The sequence below is a fragment of the Oenanthe melanoleuca genome, chromosome 1A, assembly GCF_029582105.1.
Source record: "Oenanthe melanoleuca isolate GR-GAL-2019-014 chromosome 1A, OMel1.0, whole genome shotgun sequence".
NCBI lineage: Eukaryota > Metazoa > Chordata > Aves > Passeriformes > Muscicapidae > Oenanthe > Oenanthe melanoleuca.
The window spans coordinates 30,458,138-30,472,068 of NC_079334.1; positions in this window are offsets into that span (position 1 = coordinate 30,458,138).

The window sequence follows — 13,931 nt, forward strand, 5'->3', positions numbered from 1 at the left end:
TTTTCCTATCACTGTGCTAGGATTGTCCTGTGCAAAGGTCATATAGCTTATGCTGTGTTCTACAAAACATAATTCATTATTTCTTCTCATGCAGCTTTGTCACTGACACTTAGTTAATGACAGCTTCTCATTAAATACAATTTTCAGTAATGGAAGAATCAAGATGGAACTTCCTTGGTCATCTCAGTGTTCTGGTCACACTTTTGCAAGGGGAATTTGGACCTCAGTCAGGATTTTGTTATCCTAGATTTTCATGACTGACAGTACACACGGAATAATTTTGGGTTAGGGACATAGTTTTCTTGTGTTTGAGTGCTGGAAATAGTGAGGATGAATTCTTATGCTATTCATTCTTTCATTATAATTCTGTGGATTCTGCATTTCTTAGTAGCAGTATAATAATATATTGTTTGAAATAATAAAACAAAAAAAAATCAGAATCTCAGTTTGAATGCTGGGACTTTCCAAATACAGAGTTTAGACTGGAAAAGTATTTTGATAGAGAACACACATTCATAGAATCTGAGCATCTGGTCTAAAACTTCTTTATCTTAAGAGGTACTCAATTGTTAGCAGACAAGAAATTTTGGACCCTTTTTCAGAATATTAATTTCAGATAAATATGTATTTCTGTTAGACACTGATAAAATATTGACCTAATTATAGCCTCAACTCTGATATCAAATACAAGTTCCTAGCTCACAGAAAATATTCATATAGAACTTCTTCTAGGGAATGTAAAACATTGCAAAGAATACAGGCTAAATCACATTTTCTGTCAGTTGTGCCACAAAATATTCTCAGGGGAAAAACAAAGAAATCAGATTCAAATATATTGCCTGAAGCTGGCTGGAAGAGAGCAGAAGAGTCTGAAACTGTTGGAATTTATAATACAGCATAACAAGAAGATGAGAAGAAAAGATATGATTATATCTCTCACTATAAACCTCTGATCCATTGCTCTTGGCAATGGGATATCTCATTACAAGTACCTTAAAAAACCCCCAATGCTGTGAATGATACATAATAGTTTTATAATGGGAGGTAAAAATAATCAGAAAATAAATTTCTGATTTCTTCTTTTTTTGATCTCTTTTTAAAGTCTTCAGATGGGATTAAAGATATGAACTCTAATATTATAAAAGAAACAGAAGTTGGACAGCTATTCCAATTGGTCATTACTTTAAAAAAGGATATTTTTCTAAAATAAAATAGACATTTGTGATTCCTAATTTCCTTTGGATGCTTTTGAAGACCCTCTCTTAAGCATTGATAGACTGTGGGGTGCTAGTAGCCTCTCTAGGAATGAAAGCTTTTGTTTTTTGGTAATGAGCACCAAGCAACAAAGAATACTCACAGTATCATGTTTGGGTCCACTGAAAATCCTTATTGTGCTGTCTATCCACTGTTTGAAAATTGGCTCCTGCACAATTTTCTTAAGACTTTTCTGGCTTAGCATCCAAGGCTCCCTGTTCTGTACTAACCTTCTGCATTAACAGTCATGATTTTCCTCTAGCCAAATTCATGAAAATACCTAAATGCCACATGGTCTGATGTGTAGAGGATATGGAAAATTAATTTACCTCATTTGACTCTGTCCATGCTACAATTATTATGGGGCAATGATGAGAACTATTTTTGTACCCCTCTCATGCTAATCAAGTTCCTTAAATATGTAGAGACAATGTAGGAGCAAGTTATAATAAAACAGAAAAAAGATAAAATAAAAATGGGTCATAATTAGGTAAATTAATCACTCTATATGGAGTAGGAAGATTCTTTTTTATCTCTGTCATAAATTTACTGAGCAGGGCAGTCAAAGTGCTGCAGATTCCACAGCACACTTCACTTTATATCAAAAATCGTAAAACCTCTTCCTATCTTTTTTTTCTTTCTTGTCAGTTTAGGTGCAGTATTGGGTATTCAAGATATTACCTTAATAAATGCATTTGCTCAAAACTCATGACAAAATATAGTTGTTTTCATTTTCTTGGTAGTCAATGAGAAATACTCTATAAAATGTGAGTTACCAGGAGAGGGAGCCGGGAAGTGTTTTCCATTCACGACATATTTCATAAACAATTTTACCACCAAATACTATTGAATGTTAATCCTGTAGACATATATTTGGTAAATAGTAGCAATGATCTAGCAGCAGGTGGTGAACTTGCACATCCCTTTGTCTACATATCATCAAACCTACACATTCTTCTGTGGGTCTGGGGCTCCCTGTAGTAGCTGTTGTAACCACAGGTGCTATTTCTGCTCCTTGGAGCAATTCCAGTTTGGGTAGGGTTAAGGACATGTACCTTGACAGGTTCTGTAGAGTTTACTGGAGTTTTATTAGCTAAGCATGCATCCCCAAAGATCTTCATTTCAGGAAAATGTTTCATTATTGGTACACTTTTCCTCATGATGCTTTAGCATATTTAATTTTGCAGTTTTGGCTGTGCTATACAGAATTATTTTATTTTTATAAAGATGAATCTAAATCATGTAGATGAAGTTAATTAGAAACCTAGATTATAATATTTTATCCCACATTTGACTGTTGATTCACTTTTGAAAAGCTTTTAAAAATGTTCCCTGAAATAGTTTAAAATAGATGTGAACCACTTTTAAAATAGGGAGTATCACCTCTTCACGTAAATAAGCATTCAGTTGAATTTGAAGAAAAACTTCAAGTTTGAAGAAATTTGGAGAAATTTTGAAGAATTTTGAAGAAAGCATTTGAAGAAATGTTTCAAGTTTGTTGTAAAGTGAAAAATTTTATACTGCTATATGTAGTGATCTGGAGTAGGAAAATTCCTGTAAATAGGACTTTCCATTCCTAAGATTATTTGAATTATGTGGCTGACTGAGGGTCCTGTGGGGTAAATGTGTCATTCTTTCCCCAACTGCTAATTTCAGAGCTCCAAATGAAGATGCAAATTTATCTCTGATAACTTGTGAGAATAACTACTCTATATTAAGTCTTACCATACAGTGGTAGAGAAAAAAAAATCACTTTTTTCACAGTTGCAGTTATAGGTGCAGATCATGGTTTAGGTAGCTGGAATATAAAAGATGAAAATTGTCTTCCATGTGCTTCTGTAAACTCTTTACCTATTGATATAAACTTATTATTCCTTCTTGGTGTGAATTCATGGGACATTCAGAAGAATAATTCCTTGCTGCTACTCTGATGTACTAGAGAGCAAAAAAACAAATTTCCTTCATTTGCTTTATTTTTTCAGGAGTCTATCTGAAAAAGCATGTACAGTAATGGCAGGAACAACATCTCTCAACACTCTTCTATCTATTAAGCAAAAAGTTCAGTAACCAGCAGAGTGGAAAATAGAACTAATTAATTCCAAAGATAGTATTTCCATAAGGCAGATACGACAGAGTAAAGCATCACTGCAATTAAAGAGGAGCCAGCTTTCTTTGTCTTCCTTTCCAGTGAAAAACTTTAGTGGTATTTCTCTTTTAATATACTTACTACCCTATTGCAACACCAATATAAGAACATAAATTCCACTTTATACAGAAAGAATTCTTAAGAGGTATTTTAGACAATTCTGCCTTCAGGGTGTATCCAAGTTGCTATCATCCTTTTATTGATGTGAACAATGACATTGCAGTTCAAAAGTGAGGGAGGGGAAAATCACTCTCCAGAACCTTTCCTCCACATTTAATATCACCATCAAAATATAAAAAAAGATGGAGTAAAAGAATTTCCACTCTCTCAGAAGGACCAGACTGCAGAAGAAAACTATAGAAGTTATATAATTCTCCACTCACTGTGTTAATTTTCCATGAATATAATGGGTTTTTTTACACTTCCCTGTGCATACTGCTGATAGTTGGAGCATGATGAGAGTCTTGTTTATATAGACCTTGTTTACTTTAAGAGTAGCATGAGTCTGAAGACTGAATTGTTTTTTAAATGGTTTGGTTCTCATTAGCAATAAAATCAGAAAACAAGCTTTTATGCACTAGTTTTGCAATAAAAGATTGAAAAGACTATATTAATTTTTTCTTTTTCAAATTACCAATGATAATGGCAATTTAAATAAACCCTTAATTTCTTCTGGTGTCTCATCACAGACTTGTTTCAGAGACATTAGGTAACTTTCATTACAGTGAATTCCAATTAGAGATGCACAAAGGCATTTAGCAGAGAAACAAGATTCTAGTGAACAAAAGTATAGTAGTTTTTCAAAACAATGTCTTCAGGCAATCTCTTTGTCCCCTTCTCAGAACTGTAGAGGCCAGACAGGAATGTAAAATGTTTTTCCTGAAACTTCCTCCATTTTTGAAGGACTTTTCACAGTCAATTTTTACATCTTTGTCAAAATAGGAAGCTCTTTTTTATTTATTTGTTAGTAAGTGACCTAGAATTAGAGTGGTAAGAAAGGGCAAAACATTTGTGTTGTATCAGATTGCTCTAAGTTTCATAAGACATGTTTACACTGTTTTCTAGGCTATGAGGGTGAAGGGAATAGGAAGGGCTGACACTGATCTCTTCTCTGTGAGCCCAGTGACAGGACAGGAGGGAATGGCCTAAAGTTTTGTCAGGAGGGGTTTAGGTTGGATATTAGGAAAAGGTTCTTCACCCAGAGGGTGTTTGAGCACTGGAAGGGCTCCCAGGGAAGTGGCCACAGCACCAGCCTGACAGAGCTCAAGAAATATTTGGACAATATTCTCAGGCATGTTGTGTCATTCCTGGAATGTCCCAAATTTGGACTTGATGATCCTGTGGGTCCCTTCCAACTCAGCTGAATCTGTGATCCTGTGATTCAGTGCAGGAAAAAGCCTGTAATTCCTAAGTTCAGAAAAGCTGTACTTATATATATGGTAAAATCATCTCATATGCAGCTAATTTATACTGTGGGGAAAAAAAAGGGGGGAGTTATCTGTCATGTAGGAAAAGATTTATTTTTTTAAATTTTATATTTATTTTTGACACTTTAAACTGTGCCTCTGCTGAGGGACTTCATTCATTTGCTGGCAATGCCTTTATGGTATTAGTTTAAACTATCACTGAAAAAGATTGCTCTCTTGTAAGACTGGAAAAACCACAGGAAAAAAAAAGTGCTCTTGGAAGGTCTTAGAAATTACAAGGCTGAGCTAGCTTTCGTGAATTTAAATTAGTGATGGGGAGATATTCACCCAGCAATAGCACGTTAATAAAATTGGTGGTAGAACATTCAGCATTAATTAAACACAAAGTGTTTGAAATGAGAGGTTGCTAGGCTCCCAACAACAAATGCAGTTGCACAAAGCTCTGTGAGAAAGTGTCAACTATAACAACAGAGTTCTTGAAGAAATTGTGTCTGACTCAATTGTTGGTTACCCTCAGTGCTGCAGCATACAGCCCTTTTTAAGTTCTATAATTTCAATTTTATCTTTCGCATTTTATTTTTTTTAAACTCCAAAAAATGTACAGATATTAGATAAGTGTTTTCATTTAAATTCAGAGACAGGAGTCCCTATAGCAAACAGGTTATAGAAAAAAACTTAAAGTCAATTAAAAGAACACAAACTCTGAACTCTTGCACAATATCATTTTTACTGCTTGTAATTAGACTTACTTTTGTTCTGATATCAAAATTAATTTGTAAGTCCTTAAGGATATTGATATATCCCACTTTAAAAAAAGAAATAGTACATTTGATTGCCAAATTAATTATTTGAGCAGACTAGTAATATTTTAGTAACATGAGTTAAAACACACATATTTCAGAAAAGTCTATTTGCAATATTTTTTTGTAAGAACATACAATTTTAATGGACACAAAGTAAATCACATAGTGTGATTTTTTTTCAGTGGATCACCCTAGATCAAAATCTTTCAGACTTTAAAAAACTTTGTCTTCACAGATTACATTTTTCCCATAAGATTTATGTGTACCAGCCTATAGCTCATGTTGATTAGCAGAAGGTTGTAGAAAATATTTATATTGTCCATGACAGAGTTTTACACAGTCCTTCAGCTTCTCAGATTGAAGATACCAGTTTGGACTGTACTTCCACTGCCAATTTGGCAGGGTATCATCTGTGATCCAAAATATTGGAATTACTTGGGCAGTTTTCACAGCAATGCTAGCTTGCAGTTCAGTGATTATGATAAATAGTTTATCTTGAGCTAAGCAAAGAAAATTATTTTCTAATTGTTTTGGGATTATTAATTTCATGTAGCACATATGAAAAATGGCATTTTGACTAATTTATGAAATAATTTGTTGTTACAGGAATTGCACATATTTAAGTGGCTGTTTTAGTAAATAGTGAAATTTGCTGCATAAAGTGTGGCAGTGGTCCAGAAAGGTGAGTTTAAGCCTATGAATAACTTTCTCTATGCATCTAAACTGCAAACACTAGAAATAAACTCTCATATACATGTGTCACTGTAACTTTTTCCAGGAAGAAACAGAGGCTCTAAGTAATAGCTGAAAAATACATGAAAAAAGATCTATCAATGATAGTAATTGCAAAAGTTTTTACAAGCTTTCAGGTGCTAAGGATTACAGATTCAGTTTTTTTAGATCTCTTCACTATTGATATTTTCTAGTCCCAAATGTTTATCACTCTTTAATTGTGTATCAAAATTGTCACTGATTTTTTTCTCTCCAATCTCAAACTAAATTAGCACACTGAGAAATATCATGTGCTTTTATATCTTTTGCTGTTAAGAGCAGATGTTCTTCCAAAGTTATTTAAAAAGAAAAGAAAGAACTGAGTGTGATGAAAAGTGAATGACATCTGGATGAATATTATAATCTTAAGAAAAATAAGCCTAAATTATAGAAAATAATTTAGTCAAAGATTTTTTAAAATAAGATATCTACATATGTATAATAAAAGAAAATTTATTATGCATTTGCATGTGTGATCTATCTGTTTCAACAGCTGCTCTGCTGCTGAAATTTAGATTATAAGACACTGAACAGCCTAAAAAACTAAAGAGAGCAATATTAATCCAGAAGGTATTTACAGATTACTGATGATTTTACAAGCAATTTTTGTTTGTTTTGTATTGTTTTGGGACTAGCATTTGGAGTTTTTCTCACCTTATGAGTCCAGTTTTACTGTAGAAGTTAACTTGTATGTTAACCTCCATTCCTAGACAAACTTTTGCTCAGGTCAAATCATGAATTTGGGATCTATATAGTCATGCTTAGAATAAAAGGCAAGTCTGAACAGAAAATATCAATTGCAATGAATTTGAAACAGAAAACAGGCATCTAGTCTGAAGGAAAAAAAAAATCAATTGCAACCCATTTGAAAGAGAAAATGTCAAGTCCAACCCCACAATCTAAATTCACAACCCATTGCTGTGAAAACTGTGTATTTGTTTTTCACTTGTACTGTCCTGACCCCCTGTCTATGCCAGGTCCTCTACTAGCAGTTAAAGAAAAGCTGCATGGAAAGATGAATGCAGCATCACTCCCTGGACAGGGTAGCAAGGTATCACATGGTACACAACTTCAAAGAGTCTTATAGTACAGGGTCTGGAAAGCAGGTTGGCTTTTGAGAATAATAATGAGAAAAAAATCAAAGCTGATGCTGAGACACTTATATACTGATACAGACATTTTAAGCTGTGCTTATGAAAATTCTAATTAAAGTGAAACCTATAGATGCATACCAAATTAGCTACACTTATGAAACTGAAACACAAGCAAGAAGACCTAGTTTACATAAATACAGAACACTGTGGAAGCAGCTGTAATGCCATTTTTAAGTACCTGCCTCTAGACATCTTAAACCACACTCCCAAAAATTCCTGCTCTATTCACTTGTACAAACTCCAATATGAGAGCTAAGGTTGCCATTTTTTGTAGATACACACACCAGAGAGGCAACATAATGTGGTGATTATCGGGATGCATTTCCTGGAGCCACATGCTTCAGCTGGTGGTTGGACCAGACAACCCCACCAGGGCTCCCATCCAACCTTAACCTTTCTGTGATTTTGTGTTTCTACACATTGTCAGCTAAAGCAGCCACTTAAAAGGTGCAGATGTCCACAGTCTGTGGGCTAATAGAGGTAAACAGTGATTTTTAAGTGGAGAACATAGACAGTATGAGTCCCTGGTCAACACTGAAAGGTCTAAAGAACTTTTCATGTCTACTTTTCTTCAGCAGACTCACATATCAACTTGTCTAAACCAGCTGGGGCCAAGAAGTTCAGTATGCCTGAATCCTCTGTGCACCAAATACTTCCTGTGGATTCTGAAACCTTGACACACTGTAAAATTTTAAATCTTCACTTTTGGTATGTAGAGACAAATCTTGAAAGATTGAACACACTACTGAAAGCAGTTTTTGTAGAATTCATAAAAATTCATCTGAGCAATAAAGTTTCTCCTTTAACTTTCATATGCATTTTTATATGAATAGGACATTAAACCTTTTATCCTAAATTGCAGAGAACTAAATTATACATTTAAACTTTTACAAACTAGCATGAATGGTTAAGGATTCAGAGAGTCTCTTTCTAAACATTTGATTCCCATTATTAATATGATCACCAAATAATTGTACTAATTGTCATGCCCACAAAGTATTTCAAATATTTTCATTTCAGACTCTGGTTTTTGTAGGCTTTTGTGTAGCATGAAAAACTAACAGCTCAATTTTACCTCTTTTCAAACAAAGTAGTTGAGAAGGGCACCAAAGAAATGTGTGATCTGCAGACACTCTTAAGCCTTTAATTCTTATACTGTTCTTTTTGCAACACGACCTTAAATAATCCTTCAAAAATATAATTAGTATACTTTTCAAGGGTCTTCTGTTGTTGCATAAATTAGGAGTGTATAGTTCTTTTCAGAGAGGACCTGCAGAGATGACCTGGTCTTTTCTGAAACTAAAGCATTTGTTTCTACTCCGAGTTCATAGATCCAATATTCATCATGACCCCGAAAGTAATTTTTGCCTTCCACTATCAAACAACAACCAGAGAGGTGAAGTATGCACTTCTTATATCAGTTCAGAGGGTATTGCAATTACACAACATGCAATTTTCCCACTGCATTTTTTAAACTGATATAACCTTCATATTTTATCCATAAGGATTATGACTACTAGGTCAACCCAGGGTTAGCTAAATATGTTTTCATTTGTATACTTACTTATAGAATTGTTTTTAAGAGGGAAAGAAAGCATAAGAGAGAAGGTATATAGCATGAGAAAACAACAAAATAACTTCTGCTACTAGTCTTTAATTTTTGTTTTGTTTTCCTGATCAGTTACTAGTTAATATAAAAACTGGAATGCTACTTGGCTTAGGTGCAAGAGCAGCCTGGTTAAGCATCCTGATCACTAGGATGGAGAGCTGTGGTAATTTACATGAAGGTTTTGGTTCTGTTCATCTCAATTCATGTAAAAAGAGTCTGAAATTTTTACTGCCAATCCCGGCTCCTAGCAATATCCTCTTGTAGAGCACATTATTTTGGAGTGCTAAGAGAGTTTCCAGAGAAGAGTGGGAAGCCTGCATCATTTCAGGCAGAGAAAATAATTGAGCCCTCATTTTCTACCTCTAAAAACCCTTGTGGTGTGTTTTATCAGGAAACCTGATCTTCTACATCTGTTCAGAGCACACCAGATTGCCTCAAGCTACTCTGGTTGATGAATAACTATTCTATTCATTTTAACTGGATTTATAGAAGAAACAGGTGCAAAACTGTGAGCACTAAGGAATGTCTGTGCATGCTCAGAATAGCAATGTCTTAGGCATCTGGGAGTCTCTGGACTTTACATATGCCTGTAAACAGATAAAACAGCGGGCACAATGAGAATGGATTCATTTTATGTTGTGCAAACTCCCCTGAAAGTTTGCAGCCAACCACTCAGTGTTTGTGCAGCAGGAAACACCCTGTTCTTTAGCAAGTGGGTGGCTGAGCCCCTTTCATTCCTGAGGTACTGAATTGCAGCCACGGGGGCTACATGTGAGGAGGGGGATTTGGAGCTGAAGCAGAACTCTAGCAGCTCCAGAAGCTTCAGTACAATCTTAGGTTCAGCACATCTGATGTGCTTCCCAGCTAAAGGCACTTAGAAATCTCATGAACATTAGACACAAAAAATGAGCCAGGTAGGGCTTTTTCCTTTTATTCTGAGAGACTGAATTACCTTTTAATAGAACAGTGGGTGTTAAGTCAGTCCAAAATTAGTTTAATAATCAGTTATATGAAGGGAATGACTGTGCACTGATTAAGATTTAATGTCAATAATTCAAATGCTCGTGTCTGGATTAGTAATTTTTTAGAATTCTTTTGTGTTGAAGATTTGCCAGACATCTTGTTAGGCTGGACATAGATCATAGAATATGACAGACATAATTGCAAAAATAAGAATAGATATGAAATAGAATCAGGTGTCTGTAGTTGGTTGGTTGAGGTTTTTGTTTGTTTGTGATTTTTTTTTTTGTTTTTCTGGTTTTTTAGTACAAATACATTTACAAGGTTATAAAGGACTAGTCTCCCATTTCTTGCAGGTGATGCAGAAATCTTTAAATGATTACAATATATTGTTAGATGTAATAGAATTTTTTTGTCTGTGATGCTCTAATGATAGGTGGTGGTGATGGTGTTTTTTGGTGCTTATTTTTTTAGTGAGGTTTTTTTATTTTTTGTTTTGTTTTGTTTTTGTTTTTTGTTTTTGTTTTTGTTTAGGATATTTTCTAGTTTTATTAGCCCCATTGAAGTATCTGGAACCCCCCACTCCTCCCAAGTTCTTATAGGTTTCCTGGAAAGGTATGTTTGGCTTAATTAAAAATCAAAGAAGTTTTGATCTCTTTCCAGTTAGTTTTATCTAAGGAGAGTATTTTAGTAACAGGCGACAGAAACTATTGGGGAGTTTCTATATCAAACTTAATGGCTTAGTTCTTTCAAGTAATTGGTTTTTCCCCCCTATGATATTGCAAAGCCTGTATAATTAAACAATTCTTTCTTTTAGGTGTCTAATATCAAAGAGGATGGTTGGAGCTTTTTAATGCAAATTATAGTAATTACTGCACTTTGATACATATCTAAGCCAGCAGATAAACTTAATTAATTAATGCATTTTTTCTTTATTGTACACTGTGAAAAAATTTGGTTCCTACATTTTTCACTCCTAAAGTAAGCATTTTCCATCAGTTCTTATTGTTTTTTTTTTTTTTGTTTGTTTTTTTTTGTTTTGTTTTGTTTTTGTTTTTGTTTGTTTATGTGCCTTTAGTAATCCTAATATGTTTAGTTATTAGAGACTTTTTTCCATTTTCCAAAAGGCTAGTGAGCATCTAAATGTTATGGTTAGAACTAGTAGTTTTACTTGTATAGCATTTGAAATTTTTTAAGGCAAGTAAAAATATTAACCAGTTGTACTTAATATCTAAAGATTAGAAGCACCAGTTTGATTAGATTGTCAATTATTATCTATATGTATTCAAAGCTAACATATAATATAGGGACAAAAAGGAGTTGGGAAAACAATAGAAAATATAGTAGTCATATATTTGAAACCTCTGAATATTATCAAATGTATTTAATTATTTCATAATTTAATTAGCTTAATTCGGGAAGAAATCTAATATTCAGTTCATATAAATTACTCCATTGCTCAGAAATACTAGAGGAATGAGAACAATTGAGAACTTCTACTTCACAGTACTTCAATGAGCTTTTGGAGGGAATCAGCAGATCCAGAGTAATGACCCTATATGGAATATGAGTGAAAATGCAAACACTATGAGATATTATTGAATAAAAAGCTTAGATCTGTTTGTAGTCTGCAAGGTAATCTGGATTTTATTGTGTAATTGCCATTTTTCTCCAGACTGTAACTGAACTGGTTTATTGATGTTGACTGATACAAATAGTCTCTTCCATGTCATTGGCATCAAAATCGGTTGAGTTCATGGGAAAATTGTGTTTGAAGAAACAAAAATTATAGACAGGAAGACTTATACAGTTATACTTTTGTATTTATTACACTTAAATGACATGAGCCATACATACATATATTTCCATCATACACAGTCTCATGGGACCAGGACATAGATCTGAATCTTAATCCCAGATATCTCATTGTATCAGAAGAGTTTAGAATTATTCTTTCCATTAAAATATGAATATAATGTCCCAGTAATTATGAATGTGTCAACAGGTCAACTGTTTCTCCTTTCACAATAGTCTTTTGCATTTCCTTCAGCCAAGAACTTCCAAAACTCTGACCCCAAGAGATGGAATTAATCAATAAATTCTTATAATAAATTTTGTATTTAAATTATGTATAAGCTTTTATCTGTTCTTAATTTACTTGTTATGTATTGCAATCAAAATACATGAATACATATGTAGGAGTTGGCAGAGTTTAAGTATTTGATCACTGTATAAAAACTACATAATTTACCTTTTCTAAGTTATGAGTAAAGCGAAAAATAAGAGGCTGGATTCTCTTCTCAGGAATGCTGTCCTTAAAACAATATGAATAATTTTTACAACTTTTTATCTTAGTCAGTCACTTCTGTTCTATCAAGGGCAATGCAAAAACAAACAACAAAAGAATCCCAGAATTCTCAAACTAAAAGCCAGCAAGGAAACAAAAACCCCCTTAATGAAGTAAATGAGATAGTAATGAAGCTATCCTTTGAAGAGAATTTAATAAGGAAAAATTGTCTTAAATATCTTGTTCTTTAAGAATATGGATTAAATACCCTAATGTTCATTGTTTTTAATAGCTGACTGCTTCCCATCATAGCTAAAACCATATATAACTGGGCATGAGGACTTATTTCAAGTAGTTATATAGGAATAATCTAGAATGGACTTTTTGCATGAAAGGAAAACAGGTGTTATTTATATTCTCTTTCTTAGAAACTGAACTGTTGGTTGAGTTTTTTCCTTTTCTTCTTTGGACAGAATGAATTATTAGATAGAGGTCTCAGCTATTTGCCTTTTTCTCCTGGAAAATTACATACAGCTCTCTTTGTTGAAGTCCAGTCATGCTAGAACCTGTTTTCTTTAGGTTTGGTCTGTCCTGAAAATTGTGTTCTATATTTTATTTAGTCATAAATTGTCTTTGGAAGCTGAGATACTGTCTCAGTTGTTTTGAATTTAGTATTGTGAATAAACCACTCTATGGGAAAAAAATGAGATAATGATTACTAAATTTAGAAATTAATAGATTGTGATTTATGTAAATGTCTATGCATATTAACAAAATATTTTATTTTTAACATGAGCTGTATTAATTGTAGGTGAGCCATCTTTATGAAGGCATAAAATTTTCTAATGATCACTATTGATACTCTAAATTTGTACTTTACCTCTTCATGTGATAAATTCATTTGCTCCTTTTGGAAGCTTCAAAAATATATATCAAAGTCCCGGAATAATAATAAAAAATCCGGAAAAAAAAGCCACAGACCTACCTCTCATTCAACTAAAAAACCCCCAAATCAGTAATTTTTTTTAGTTTTCTTAGCATTCTAATTCAAATAATATATAGCTAGTGAACACATTTAATTAGCTTCACCTGAGTATTTTTTTTCCTTTTAATTTCTTCCACTAGAGAATGTACATCAGGTTGGAGCAGAGCTGGTGACTGGAACATCTACACAGGAACAGATCATTTACAGTTCCAACTTCTATCAGAATGAAATAATTACTTAAAATACTATAGCAGCTTTTGGAACAGAAAATGAACTTTTCTTCTCATATGAATGTTCCAACAAGTGGCTGAAAAACAGTTCCTATTCTCAAACTTTGGCTTAATAAATGTGTTATTATTTTCTCAGTAATCATATGGTTTCAACAAACCAGAGTGAGTGTGTCTAGCACAGTGATACATCAGTTACTGTGCTTAATATGGTTTTAACTCCTTTCAGGTCAAACAGAGGAACTGAACTTGATAATTACATATCCTGAGCCATTGTGCAAATGTGGCTACCCAGAGATATAGGGAGC